The sequence below is a fragment of the Eufriesea mexicana genome, unplaced genomic scaffold (assembly GCF_001483705.2).
Source record: "Eufriesea mexicana isolate 0111107269 unplaced genomic scaffold, ASM148370v2 scaffold8090, whole genome shotgun sequence".
In the NCBI taxonomy this organism is placed as follows: domain Eukaryota; kingdom Metazoa; phylum Arthropoda; class Insecta; order Hymenoptera; family Apidae; genus Eufriesea; species Eufriesea mexicana.
The window spans coordinates 327,041-339,308 of record NW_016915858.1 but is presented as its reverse complement, the minus strand read 5'-3'; the positions used below and the strand labels follow the sequence as shown (position 1 = coordinate 339,308).

The 12,268-nt window shown below is 42.8% G+C and overlaps 1 long non-coding RNA gene across 2 annotated transcripts in view; it reads right to left on the bottom strand.

Annotated features, from left to right (window-relative positions):
• LOC108552807 (uncharacterized) overlaps positions 1-12,268 on the bottom strand; it is a 100,203-nt gene that overhangs the window by 47,328 nt on the left and 40,607 nt on the right. For both annotated transcript variants that reach the window (XR_001890591.1, XR_001890590.1), the window contains exon 2: positions 2,526-2,652. This is a non-coding gene — a long non-coding RNA (uncharacterized LOC108552807). The remainder of the gene's footprint in view (positions 1-2,525; positions 2,653-12,268) is intronic.

The following is a 12,268-nucleotide window of genomic DNA, read 5'->3' as shown; positions in this document are numbered from 1 at the left end:
CTCTTCCGTTTATCCCTTGCAAGCTCGTTCGTTCTCCGTGGTCTCACCTTGTCCTCTACGTTTATCGCGAATTCGCCCTTCCTTCTACCCTCTTCCTCCGTGATCCTCAAAGCCGCGATGAAGGTAAATGGATTTTTAGCTCGCCGCCCAAGAAATGCCTTTGTGCCGCGATAACGGCGTCCGCCGCGGAGAAAGCTCGAGGGCCCTTTCAAGGGTTGCGAATCCTTACGATTTGATTTACGATCCTCTTCGGATGGATTCTCCGAATCGAGACGAAGAGACAAGAGGACTCGCGTTGTCGTTGGAAATGAAAACGAGCAGACGAGGAGATCCAGGTATTATTTCTCGATGTACACCGACTTACGTCCCGTTCTGAGAGAATACCGATGGGGTCTTTGATCGTTTCCTCGACGAATCGGTATCGTTGCGAGGAAAATGGAGAAATTGTACGTTCGTTAGCGAAACGACACGGGTTTTCCTCGGTTTTAAGGATTTTAAACGAGTCTCCGATAATTCCCTCCTCTCTGCGTTCGTTAAACGTTTTAAACTTTCGTTTCGATCGTTGTTCTTTGCAAAATGTCGGACGGCTGTTAAAATAAATCGATGAGAAATGTTTGTTTTATAAAAGGAATCGGCGAGACTAATTTTCCGCGACTTTATAGGGTCTTCGATAATGGTAGGATTATTTTTACATTCCCCTGTGAACGCCTCGAACCTTGACTTCGATTTTCGTGATGGGCCATGTGTCGGATAGCGGGTTCTTTAAATGCTTTGAACCTTGACTTCGATTTTCGTGATGTATGAATGGTGGAATAACAGGCGTTGGAATAAATTGATGGAAAATATTTATTTTAACCGGTGTCGCTAATTTCCATTGCTACCTTCTCGTCTCGTCGGATGTTTTAAACCTTGATATCGGATTTGGATCTCGATTATCTTCGAATGTAAAATATCGGGTGGCAGATGTTCATTTAAATCGATGAAAAATATTTATTTCGCCCGGTGGATTGACACGTCTAATTTACCGATTATGCGGATAATTTATTCACAGTGTCGGGGGAAATAATAGGTAAATTCGACGCATTTGGAACGAGTGTCCCTCGTGTCGCGCCGATATCCCGATATTTCAATTTAAGATATATTTAACTCGCGACATACGACACGCATCATAGTTTAATTCAAAATCCGCACGTGTGGCCCGTTGGGAGAGATTTTTCATCGATAGAAATACGTTTCCCAACGTGTCCCGGTAAAACAAACAAAAAATGGCGTCGTCGAATGTCACTCGCTAATACGTCTCCCTTTTCTGTTTCTCTTTTCACCGCCGTATTATTCCGTTAAATAAAAACGAGATAAAGGAGAATTTCATGCGAAAAAGCCACGAGGTTACACGTAAAAACCGGGGAAAATGGTCGCGGAAAATAATTCGAAAAATGCAAATAGAAAGTAATCGCGTTACGCTGTTCACCCTGTTGAACGGAGCGACTAAAAATCCTGTCAACCGCGGAAACTTTATTCCCCGTTACGACCGATCGTTAAAAGAAAACCGCTGTCGCCGTATTAACCTCATTAGCATAGCGAGAAAAATATTACGGGACGTCGAAGCAAACGCGAAACTGAGAATAAACTCGGATTATCCGGCGATTCTGCAACGTTTCGTCTGAAACTAGACGCGTAGCTGCAGCCAGAGGGGGTAGTTCTTTGTCTCGCGTCGTGAACTTCCGTCGAGGGTTATCTCCTACGTCCTTAGATACCATAAGGTTCGTCAACCTTGACCCAGATCGATGAGCTCCACGGGGGAAAGAAAGCACCCCGAAACTTTTAATGCTTCGGCCTATTTAGGGCCGAGCAATTTAGCTGGTCGCTCGAAAAGCAGCTTAATGCCGAAGGCTGCCCGAGTGATTTGTCCTGGAAAGAGGAGTCGAATGATTTTTATTCGACAACCTCGCCTTAGATCGCGACACAGGGGTGTTGTAGAGGCTGATAAATAGAGCCTATGAATTTTTAAAACGAATTTATTCGGAGGCTTTCGTCTGGTTGATTCAATAGGACTGCAGTTACTCTATCGTTGACCCGATAGCACTATGAATAAATTGCTACGAAGATAGTAAATATAGAGACTATCGGAAACGTGTCACCTCGAGTCTAGGTCGCCGCGAATTTTTATATCGAATTTATATCGAGAATATTTGTCGATATAACAGAGGAAGGAAACGTTTCAAAGGGGTTTCGCGATTTTTTAGCGCAAGCGAGGAAATTTGGTTGCGATCAGCGACCACACAGTGATAAGAAATCCCCGACCTCGAATTATTCTAGATTCCGATAAATTTAGTTCCATTGCACGCTGCACCCGTTGGCACGTCGAGTTTCAATTCGATGGCCTCGCGTCGAACCGTGCAAACACTCCGTTCTCCATTAGCACCAACTTTTACCGGGCAATCAAATTTATTTTACACGGCAAACCACCAAACGTGGGAAATTTACCATGTCGAAAGGCCGACTAAACGTTTGCACATAAGACATACCTTTTCACCGACGAGTCGAACACCATTTCCGCTTCTTTTTCGTCAAATTTTCCGCAACTTTCGGCGCCCTCTTTTAATGTCCGCCATGCGAAAATTCTTCCATCCTTGTACTTGTAGACCCTCGTACCTGCAACAGAAATCGACGTCAGCTGTGTTCTGAAATATTATTTAATCTGAAGGCATATCATGAAGGATTAAATAAGTAGAAAGCACTGTGTCGGATTTTGTCAGAATATATTATTCACGAGGGGGGAGGGGGGACTGTGCCGAGAAAACCGTATCACTCTTGGGAAAATAGTCTGAATCCTACTCTAGTCATCAAGGAATTGCCTACACATTTTCCAACCCTGGCCCACGCGTCCGTGAGTCATGGGGAGTGGTCGCAAAATACAAACCAGGCCCCCATTGACTCGGGACAAAAATATCTTTCTTCTTCGTCGATAGGGATGCGTCCCTACAAATCTATTATGCTTTTTTCTCAACGAATACCGAACGAGTCGATTGTTTTGACTTCCTTTTTGCGAATGTTAGATCTTCCAGCAGTCTTTTTTGATGTCCACCAACCACGTAATCTCAACCCTCGAATATAATTTCACTTAGGAAATCAACGAAGACCGTTGAGGGTCGAGATACAATCGCGATATAATTACCTTACAATTCCTTTCCTCGTTTACCACGAAAATATTTTCCATTGGAGACTCCATTACTCGATTTCTCGGTTCGACGACGACGGGACGCAATAACGATTCGTCAAAGACACTCGCCCGCGTTAGAAACGCTCGAGAACAATGCTAAAAGGATGTCGAGTTGGTCGGAAAGACATAATAGCGAATAAACATAGCGACTTTCGCTATTGGTCGAATACGCGACCTTCGTCGTGTCCAAGCGCGAAGATCGAGTAGTTGAAAGCATTTCCGTGGCATTTCGGAGCGCAGGGGTCGGAAAATGGCGACTTCTGCGAGTAGCCCGACGGCGATTCGTGTCTTCTTCGAGCTGTCGACGAATTTCAGTGAATTCCAACTTGCTGCTCCGGAACGGAAGCTTTGCCAGCGCTCCCGGGTCAGGAAGTCGCTAGCGTCGTGCTGACGTCATTATTGCTTGAGAAAGGATGCGAATAATTCGGTAGAATACGTCAATCGTGGCGTGAATGCGCGGCCTGAAATTAATTCCCATTGTGATCGAATGAATCGAATACTGTTTAATTGAAACGAAGTTTTAAACGGCGTCCATTTGTCGACAACAATTTGCTAAGGCAATTTCGGCTGGAACATCGAATTTCGTCTGGAAATCTGTCAAATTTGTTTGCACGATAATTCGAAGATGTAAACTAACTAAAATTATGCCCCTTAGCCTATTAGAAGAGATAAACTCGAGCCAGGAGATAACATAGTAAATCGATCACGTTATGATTACTTAACATAGTTCCCGTTAATTACTCCCTAACCGAATAACCAAATCGATTCGCACGATTGCCAACGAATCATCGAATAATGGGATTAATCGGAAGGGTAAATTTCGAGTCGCAGGATCACAGAAATGTATCACCTCGCGACTCCTTATAACCAATTCAGGTTAATTCTCGTTTCACGTAACAACCAACTCGATTCTCACGATCGCTAACGAATCGCCGAATTAATCGAACGAACGAAAGAACGATTTCGAGTCACGGGACGACGTAAATTTATCGGGTTACGATTCCTTAAACCAATTCCCGCTAATCACCCGTGATTTAATAAACAGATCGACTCGCGTGATCGCGAATTATTAAATAATTGAACCAGTGACCGAAATTTCCATTAGGGACGCTTTCCATGTCCCAACCCCGGGTCACCTTGCCACACACGACATGCGGTTTTGCTTTTCGCCAAGACCCACGCCCAAGGACTGCACATCCATTAGAGCCATTAATTGCGAGCACCGCTCTGTGATACGTGAATCTCCGACCAAGTTGCACCAGCGAGACCCTCCAAGTTCGCGCGATCGACAGATCGTTTAACGACGAATCGACTCCCGATCTTCCGCCTCCGTCGTTAACCGCAACCTTAACTCCGCGATCTATCAACTCCTCCGTTCCAACCCCGTAACATAAACCAAGTCTCGAGAACCCTGGACCGGGCTCTCTATCCGTCAGCTTAGCCAACTCCGTTCATTGCGCAGACGTCGTTGAAAAATTAAATTCCGAGCTAAAAGGACCACTAACTTTTACGATGCTTGCCAAAGTTTGACAGAGAGCAGACCATCCACGGATTTACCGATCGACGCGCGAGTGATCACAGATCACCTCTGGTCCCGGAGGAAGAATCGAATGCGAAAATAAAGATCTCAATTTAGCTTGAAACAGGTAACTTGAACCTGTGCATCGAGATAGATTAATCACTTACGCTGTAATGCTTTTGTCACAGAATCGCCAACGACGTGATGTACACGTCCTTAGGCAACTGTTACAAAAACACTGGACCGTTCTAGCACAGGCGTTTGTGAATTTCTTGCTACCGCAAGTGATTAAAGGAATAACCGTGACGAGACAGAGGTGTCAACAGCTCCTATCTAACTTTACAGCGACGTAACGCTGTCTTCCAGGTGTTCCACGTGTGACAGGGTTAAATCACGCGTGTCGTGCACTGATATGTGAATTTTCGACGCCGGATGACGCATGCCATCGCGCTGTTAATTCCCACCGGTTTCCGGTTTGATAATCCGCAGGGAATGGAACACCCTGAGCTGAGATCGCTACTCCGAATCGAGAATGAGGTGCAACAGAGGTACAACAGAACGAGGTAGTAGACGGAGTGGGAATACCGAGAGGTCTGTTTAGGCAGTATTTTCTTCGGGATAGGTAAATATTGATGGAGTGCTTTTGTTTTTCCAGCTTGTACTCGCGACTCCTTGTGTTTGTTGGATACTGTTGGATGCTGCAAGGCTTCTAAGTTTTTAAGTATCGCGAAAGTGTTGTAACGTTGTTCTTCAATGTAATTGGAAATGTGGAGATATAGCATAAAATAAAATATAGCGAATAAAATTCGCTACTTATTTGTTTGGTATTTATGTTAGATTTTAAGATATTCTTTTAAGAGATAAAGTGAAGTTAAAGTAATAGTAATTACATGACTAACAATTGCACAAACTTTTTCATGATTCTTTGACAGTTCGACTGTCACAATTAGACCTCCTTTTAATGCCTTACATACATGACATACTAATACAACGAATCCCAGAAATTCCACGAGCATTCTAAGAAATCATTCGTCTTCCTCGCATAATCTGACGTAAATAATCACTCGATTCGCTCGTTATTCGTAGCAACATTCATTCGAAATATCCTAGCTACTACCTTTACCTGATATTCTTAAATAGAAGTCTTAGAAATAACAAGCCTGTGTTACACTGTCACTCTTACACTCGATTAGACGATGCTTCTGGTATCGAGAATCTAAAGGGATGTCGTGGATATTAAAAAATGAAAGCACTATTAATATAAACTTAATATTACAAGTATCTGTCTTCGAAAAGCTCTGTCCCACACTCTAGTCGCGAAAAAACAGTTTTTTCCAGGAGCTAGCCTAAATGTTCGAGGTGGTTCGCGTGTCCGTGAGTCATGGAATGCTGGTCGTAAAGACATAAACCAGGCGCCCATTGACTCGGGAGCCTCGATGTCTCTAAGAGAGGAAACAATATCTAGCCTTTCCTTTCCACATCGACGGATCTGTGGTCGTAAAGACATAAACCAGGCGCCCATTGACTCGGGAGCCTCGATGTCTCTAAGAGAGGAAAACAATATCTAGCCTTTCCTTTCCACATCGACGGATCCATTCCTACAAATCGAACGAAGGCTGGTATGGAGTTTCACAGGTACTCGCGACGACATTTCTCTGGGATGTACACGCATTTGATATCGGTGAATCGAAGATGAGAAACGGAGGATAAATGGAAAGAGCGCGAGATACGTTATCGCAATAATAATGCAATGTCGGTGAATGCAAACTCGATATTTTTTACCACGGACGATCGATCGCGCCCAATGCCATCGCGCGGTGCAATTTTCATTATGGTCGCCGACGGACGATAACGAATAAAAATGTACGATAAAAATTGCGATAATGGAATTCGATTCTTTCGCGAAACCTAGCCACAGGTATACACCGAGAGGAGATAAAATTTCGGGGCAAGCCGTTCCGAGGGTGACTCGTCGCCGGCCATTTTAATTAAGCGCCACCGTCTGCGCGAAGAATTCGTTTCCACGGACGCCACGAGCTGTCACCCCCGTAATTTGTTACCCCGAAAGTTGAGACCTTAATCGCTTTACCATAACGGGTTGTCCCTCTTCCGAAAAAGGACCACGAGGAGTAATTCAGAGTTCTTAACCCAACGACGTCTCTTCGTTTGACTTTACACCCACGGTCTGCGGATCTAAAAATACCCGATTGTACGAAATGCGTAGTTTCCACGTTTTAGCGTCGTTAGAGCGGGGGATTACAGACTTTCCGGTGAAAAGGGCACCTCGAATGGCTGCCTTATGACAAAAGGCACCTTCCTTTTTCATCTCATTAGCAAATAAATTGCTACTTCAGCTTAACTGTCTATTTTTGCTGTGGGTAATTCCGAATTTCAAGATTGCTTCGCTGTCTTGCACTGTGGAGGCATCTGCATTGGAGAAATAAGGAAATTAACGAAAGAACTGTACCTGTACACGTATACATCCACAGAACCAAAATCCTACGTGGTATTTAATTTTCTACGTCAACTATGACAATTAATTTTCTCTTCTATCGTTACATAACCTATTCACCCTCGTTAATTATTTAAGGACCCTAATTTTCGACGTTTCATAGTTATATCTTCCCTATATAAAGGTTTAGAGGTTTGAGAAGAAATGAGGATTCTTTAATAACAACAGATTAATTTAAACTAAAAAATAATACTCGTTCGCACAGACTCTATCGCTCATGTTACTCTCAGGACTCACTGGACTCTCATCACTCTAACTCAAAAGCTACCACTCTACAACTACCTTCTTAGAACTCTCTGTCAACGACAACTGCCTTCCACGCACTTCTCTCACACCCCGTATACTTTTAAGCATTCATTCCCTTTCATTCTAATTTTTAACCTTCAACATACCTAGACTTTCTCTGCCATAAATAGTCCTCCCACGCGATCCTCTTGCACGCAGTCACTTTCGTCCTTCCTCACGCACTCACAGGTATTAGCCTAAGCTATGCATTCATTCCTTTACATCCATGTCCCAAACAGTCTTCGTATTCTCCCAGGACCGTACCTATTCCATTTTCACAATACCGTCATCTTACTATGAATCCAAATATACTTCGATATTGTATGTAAATGTAACCATTTTTATTCTGAACGCACCAGGAATCTAAAGTAGATTTAATATAATGTCAAATGTGCCTGTGATTAAGAAAGTGGTCTAAGTCACTTATATTTGCTTCTGAAATATTAAAAGCTTCGGCCTTTAAATACGTCATAAATTATAAAATTAATTGCGATAAAGCTATAAACTCAATTCTTCACTGTTTTGCAGAAAATAAATACATTTTATCGTAATGTAAATGAATGCAACGCGAAATAAATAATAAAATCGTTCCTCTTAAGTGGATTACTTAAACCACTTTCATAATTATAGGCACGAATGTCGGAAAAAATTTTCTATAATTTTCTATAATGGCTTTTAAATAATTAAGAAAGCCACGGATGGAGGAGGTGCCAATGTACTTTCTAAAACTAATCAACAGGTACTCGTTAATCAAACCTGCATTATAGATTAAAATTCGTTCTCTAGTAGAGCGTGAAGACGAAATTACCAATACCCCTTCACCCGCGAACGTCTGTCGCTCGATATGCAGATCACCGATGGTTTCGTCGGGAAATCGTGTGTCAACGGAGAACAGTGCTTGCAATTTCCCTTTCCGCTCGATCTCTCGCGCCTCTATAGGCGTCCATTCGATCTCAAGCGTAAACGTTGCAGGCCCTATTCAACGACAGATTTCGATGCTCGACACCTGCTTCGGTCTCCCGTTGTAATCGGTCAAGCCTATTCAAAGCGAAAGTGACCCAGTTTTCGAGATCGCGATTTCGAGATCGCCACGTCAAAGCCGTTTGCGCTGCGATCCCGGCTAAAGTGGGATGCATTCTGTCCCGCATTAAATTGCCACCGATAATATGATCGAGCTCCATTCAAACCTGTCAATTCTCTTCCTCTCTGTCTTCCTTTTTTTCCCCTTTCCATTAACGCTCGCGCACTACGGTGTAATTCAGCGGATACGCGTTCGCAGTGGTCAAGATCGATCATCGTCGATTTTCATTTGCCAATGATATTCTTCGAAGCGGGCTTTCGACTGAGTGACGTTTATTATTCACCGTTATAGTTTGCGCTAGGTGTATTGGATTTTAGAGAAGGAAATCTCGTTCGATGCAGTTTGCATCAAGATTTTTATGAATTTATTAAATGGTAAGTAAGTTATTAATTTATTATTCTTTCTTCTTTATATTAATTTTAATATTCGGTGAAGTATAGTACATTTTCTTGAAGTATATTCTATACGTTCGAGAAAATTTAGGAATTTTGAATGCATTTTTTAACAAATATTATACAGGGTAGTCAGTGGAAAACTAAAAGATTTAAAAGGGCCATAACTTGTTCAGTCTCAATTTTTTTTATTTTATTGTTTGGAGATTGAAAGAAGGAAAGAACAATTAATTATATTTCCAAATGAAATAATAAAAATTTAAAAAACACGTGTTTTTAAAAGTTATTTTTATTTTATATTATTCAGTCTTTCATATGCCACACTGTATGATATTATTAAACGTAAATATTATCTCGAAAATGGAAATACCTATCACGCGAAATTTCTTCCAGGAATCACAGAATTAATAAAACGCAGGAATAAAATATTCCAGAAAAATTATGTTAAAAAAAACTTATTAATATCGACCAAATTTAGAAAATACCTCAACTTCCAGAGAATTCCAAAAACTAAAGGAAGAGGGTATTTTAATATTTCACAGAGCAGTTCATCAGGAATTGACATCGACTCCATCTAAAGGTACACTGCATCTTGAGATGGTCTTCAGGTCGACCTTTCCTACCCCCTTTCGCGCTCTTCGATCATCCCTCTTCCGCAACGGCATCTTCCCCGTAAAAGCAAATTTAGTTTGCGTAAAAGCGAATAGATCTTCTCGAAACTGCCCAAGGTTACAAGGCGCTTGGGACCCGGCAACATCTCGCTTAGAATTCATCGCCGTGGAACCATGTTTAGACCCGGGTTACATAAATTTCGCTCCTCTCTCACCCTAACAGTTTCACTTTCGAAAGTAGGTGAAATATATCTCCGGTATTTATCGCGTAAATTCGCCAAAAATTGCCGAACATCGTGAAACGTTCGATAGGGAGGAAATTATTATTCCCACGAAGCTGTCCAAGTAACCGATTCCAACTGGATCTAGGATCCTCTTGGATCTAGATGGAAGACGCTCAGATCGACAGACGACGCTTATCGGGATAGCATAATTCCCATTTATTCCGAAGATTTGTTAATACGTTAAGTCCCATGCCAGTCACCAGGGACCGGCACTACCTAGACTTTCCGTTCGGGCCCGGCCGGTTCTCAGGGACCGGGCTGAGACTGGGACCAAAAGGTCCTAATTTTTGGTGTTAAACTCTTCACCATCTTTGAACCTCACGTTTGGGAATTCCTGCTATAATAATTGCTATAACTCGGTATCTCCGAGTTTTATAAACACTTCGTCCCCTGTCGGTGGCCTACTTGATGGCGGAGTCTAGGCCTGAACGGAAGGACAAGCAAAACGGGTTGGGTACTTAACGTGTTAACCCTTTCACTGCTACAGGTGACTATAGAGTCACCAGCCACGAAACGCCACCGACAAATGACGGGTGACTATAATCACCGGTCACAAAGATTGTGCTAAAAATGAAGACAAGTGCACCTGTTCCGCTTAGTTTCTTCGCAAAGAATTGCAAGCGCCATTGCGATGATCGGTTTTTCTTTGTCTTTCTTTCCAAAAGACTTAGTCCCAAATACTAAAGACTTCGCACGCGTAATCACGACGCTTCGTTCTATGGCAGGGACTGCACGACGACGCCCATCGTAGCGGAGGGGTTAAAAGAAACTGGCGCGATCTCCGTTTCTTTTCCAATTAATTTTCAGCTCGCCAGGCAGCCTTCGTCGTTCCTACGACTGACTGACACAGATACGGATCCACTTTCCGGCAGATTATCCCGATGTGACGTGTTGCGTGGAGTACCAGTAGTCTCTAACACGGCAAGCTACTCGAAACGCTTCGAGTCAGCTTCCACGGCCTTTCGCCAGTAAATCCTCTCTGGACAATTAAGTCCGCCCTGATATTCGCCGGGACTATAATATCCGCCCTTCTTCCGGCCGAATTTCGCAGAGTAATAATTCAATTACCAACTTTCCAAACCATACATCGTACCTCGCGGTTCCATAACTCCCAGCTTCCTGCCCCTATGCTATCCTTCGCGCTAATTCGTTCGCCAGGGGTTGTTCGAACCGGAGGATCCCCAAACTCGTGGATATCGGTTTACGTTGTGGATCGTGGTCTGTGACGTCATGGATATGCCATGAGAATCGTCTGTTATGATTTCAAAGACCGTCACTCCTGTGTGGTATTTTATATTTTGGAATCGAAGGTGAGAATATATTTCGAGAACTCGTTTCAGTCGTTCAAGAACGAAAGTGATCGATTTCTTGGAATATTCTAATTAAATTTTTATCTCGTTTCTTGCAAAGATAATACACTGTATATATTTGTATTTTGTGTATATATATTCTAAAGTGAAACGAATCACGTGAGTTTGGGTAAGCATTACTTGAACCACCTGAGTCCACAGACTAAAGTGATTAATCCCATTTTATGAATTTTGCTATTTTCTTTTCAATTTTATTCCTTTGGGGTAAAAATAGATTGGAAATAACTACGTATGAAATATTGAAATGAAATACACGTGATTTTCTGTTTTCATTTGGCATGAACTGAGTTTAGAGAATTTTAAGATAAGCTTCGAATGATTATATCTGCATAGCGAAAAATCTTCGAGTGGAAATTAATAATCGAGGCAGTGAATCGAAGCTTAATTTATAAAATTTAAATCAAATTTCCACCTTCTCTACTCTAGAGTTAATTAAACTGGCCCGAATTACCCCCGTGCCACAGCACGTCGAGATCCAAACCTCAAGCTACAACTCAATCCCAATTTATCCTCCATAAAACACACTTCCGTTCTAATATACATAAACGTGTGTCTCGCCTCTTCTCTTTCATCCAACGTTCTAAAATTACGTTCCTGAAACGAAATGACGCTCCATTAACAGAGGATCCCGTAGAATCCGCGAAAATCATCGGGTTTCCCCGTTCGGAAATCACCGCGAGTTTATCGTTTCGCCCATGAACTACATTTTCCCTAGATTCGCGTAAACGCCGCCTCCTGCGCGTCCCTGTTCGATTGTTCATCGATCTCTTCCTCGCGAGCCCTCCGCTTCCGGCACCACCCTTCCGAGCCTCGACAGCGTCGGGTGTCTATTTTCCGCGAAATCAACGCGATTTTCGCCATGACCATGGACTACATTCCCACGGCAGAGTTTCCATGGCTAATCGCATTCACGCAAGGATTTCTGTTTTCCTCGTTTGCGTCTCGTTATTGCCGATAACGTAACGCGCCGCGACGCGATGGAGTTAAGGACGTT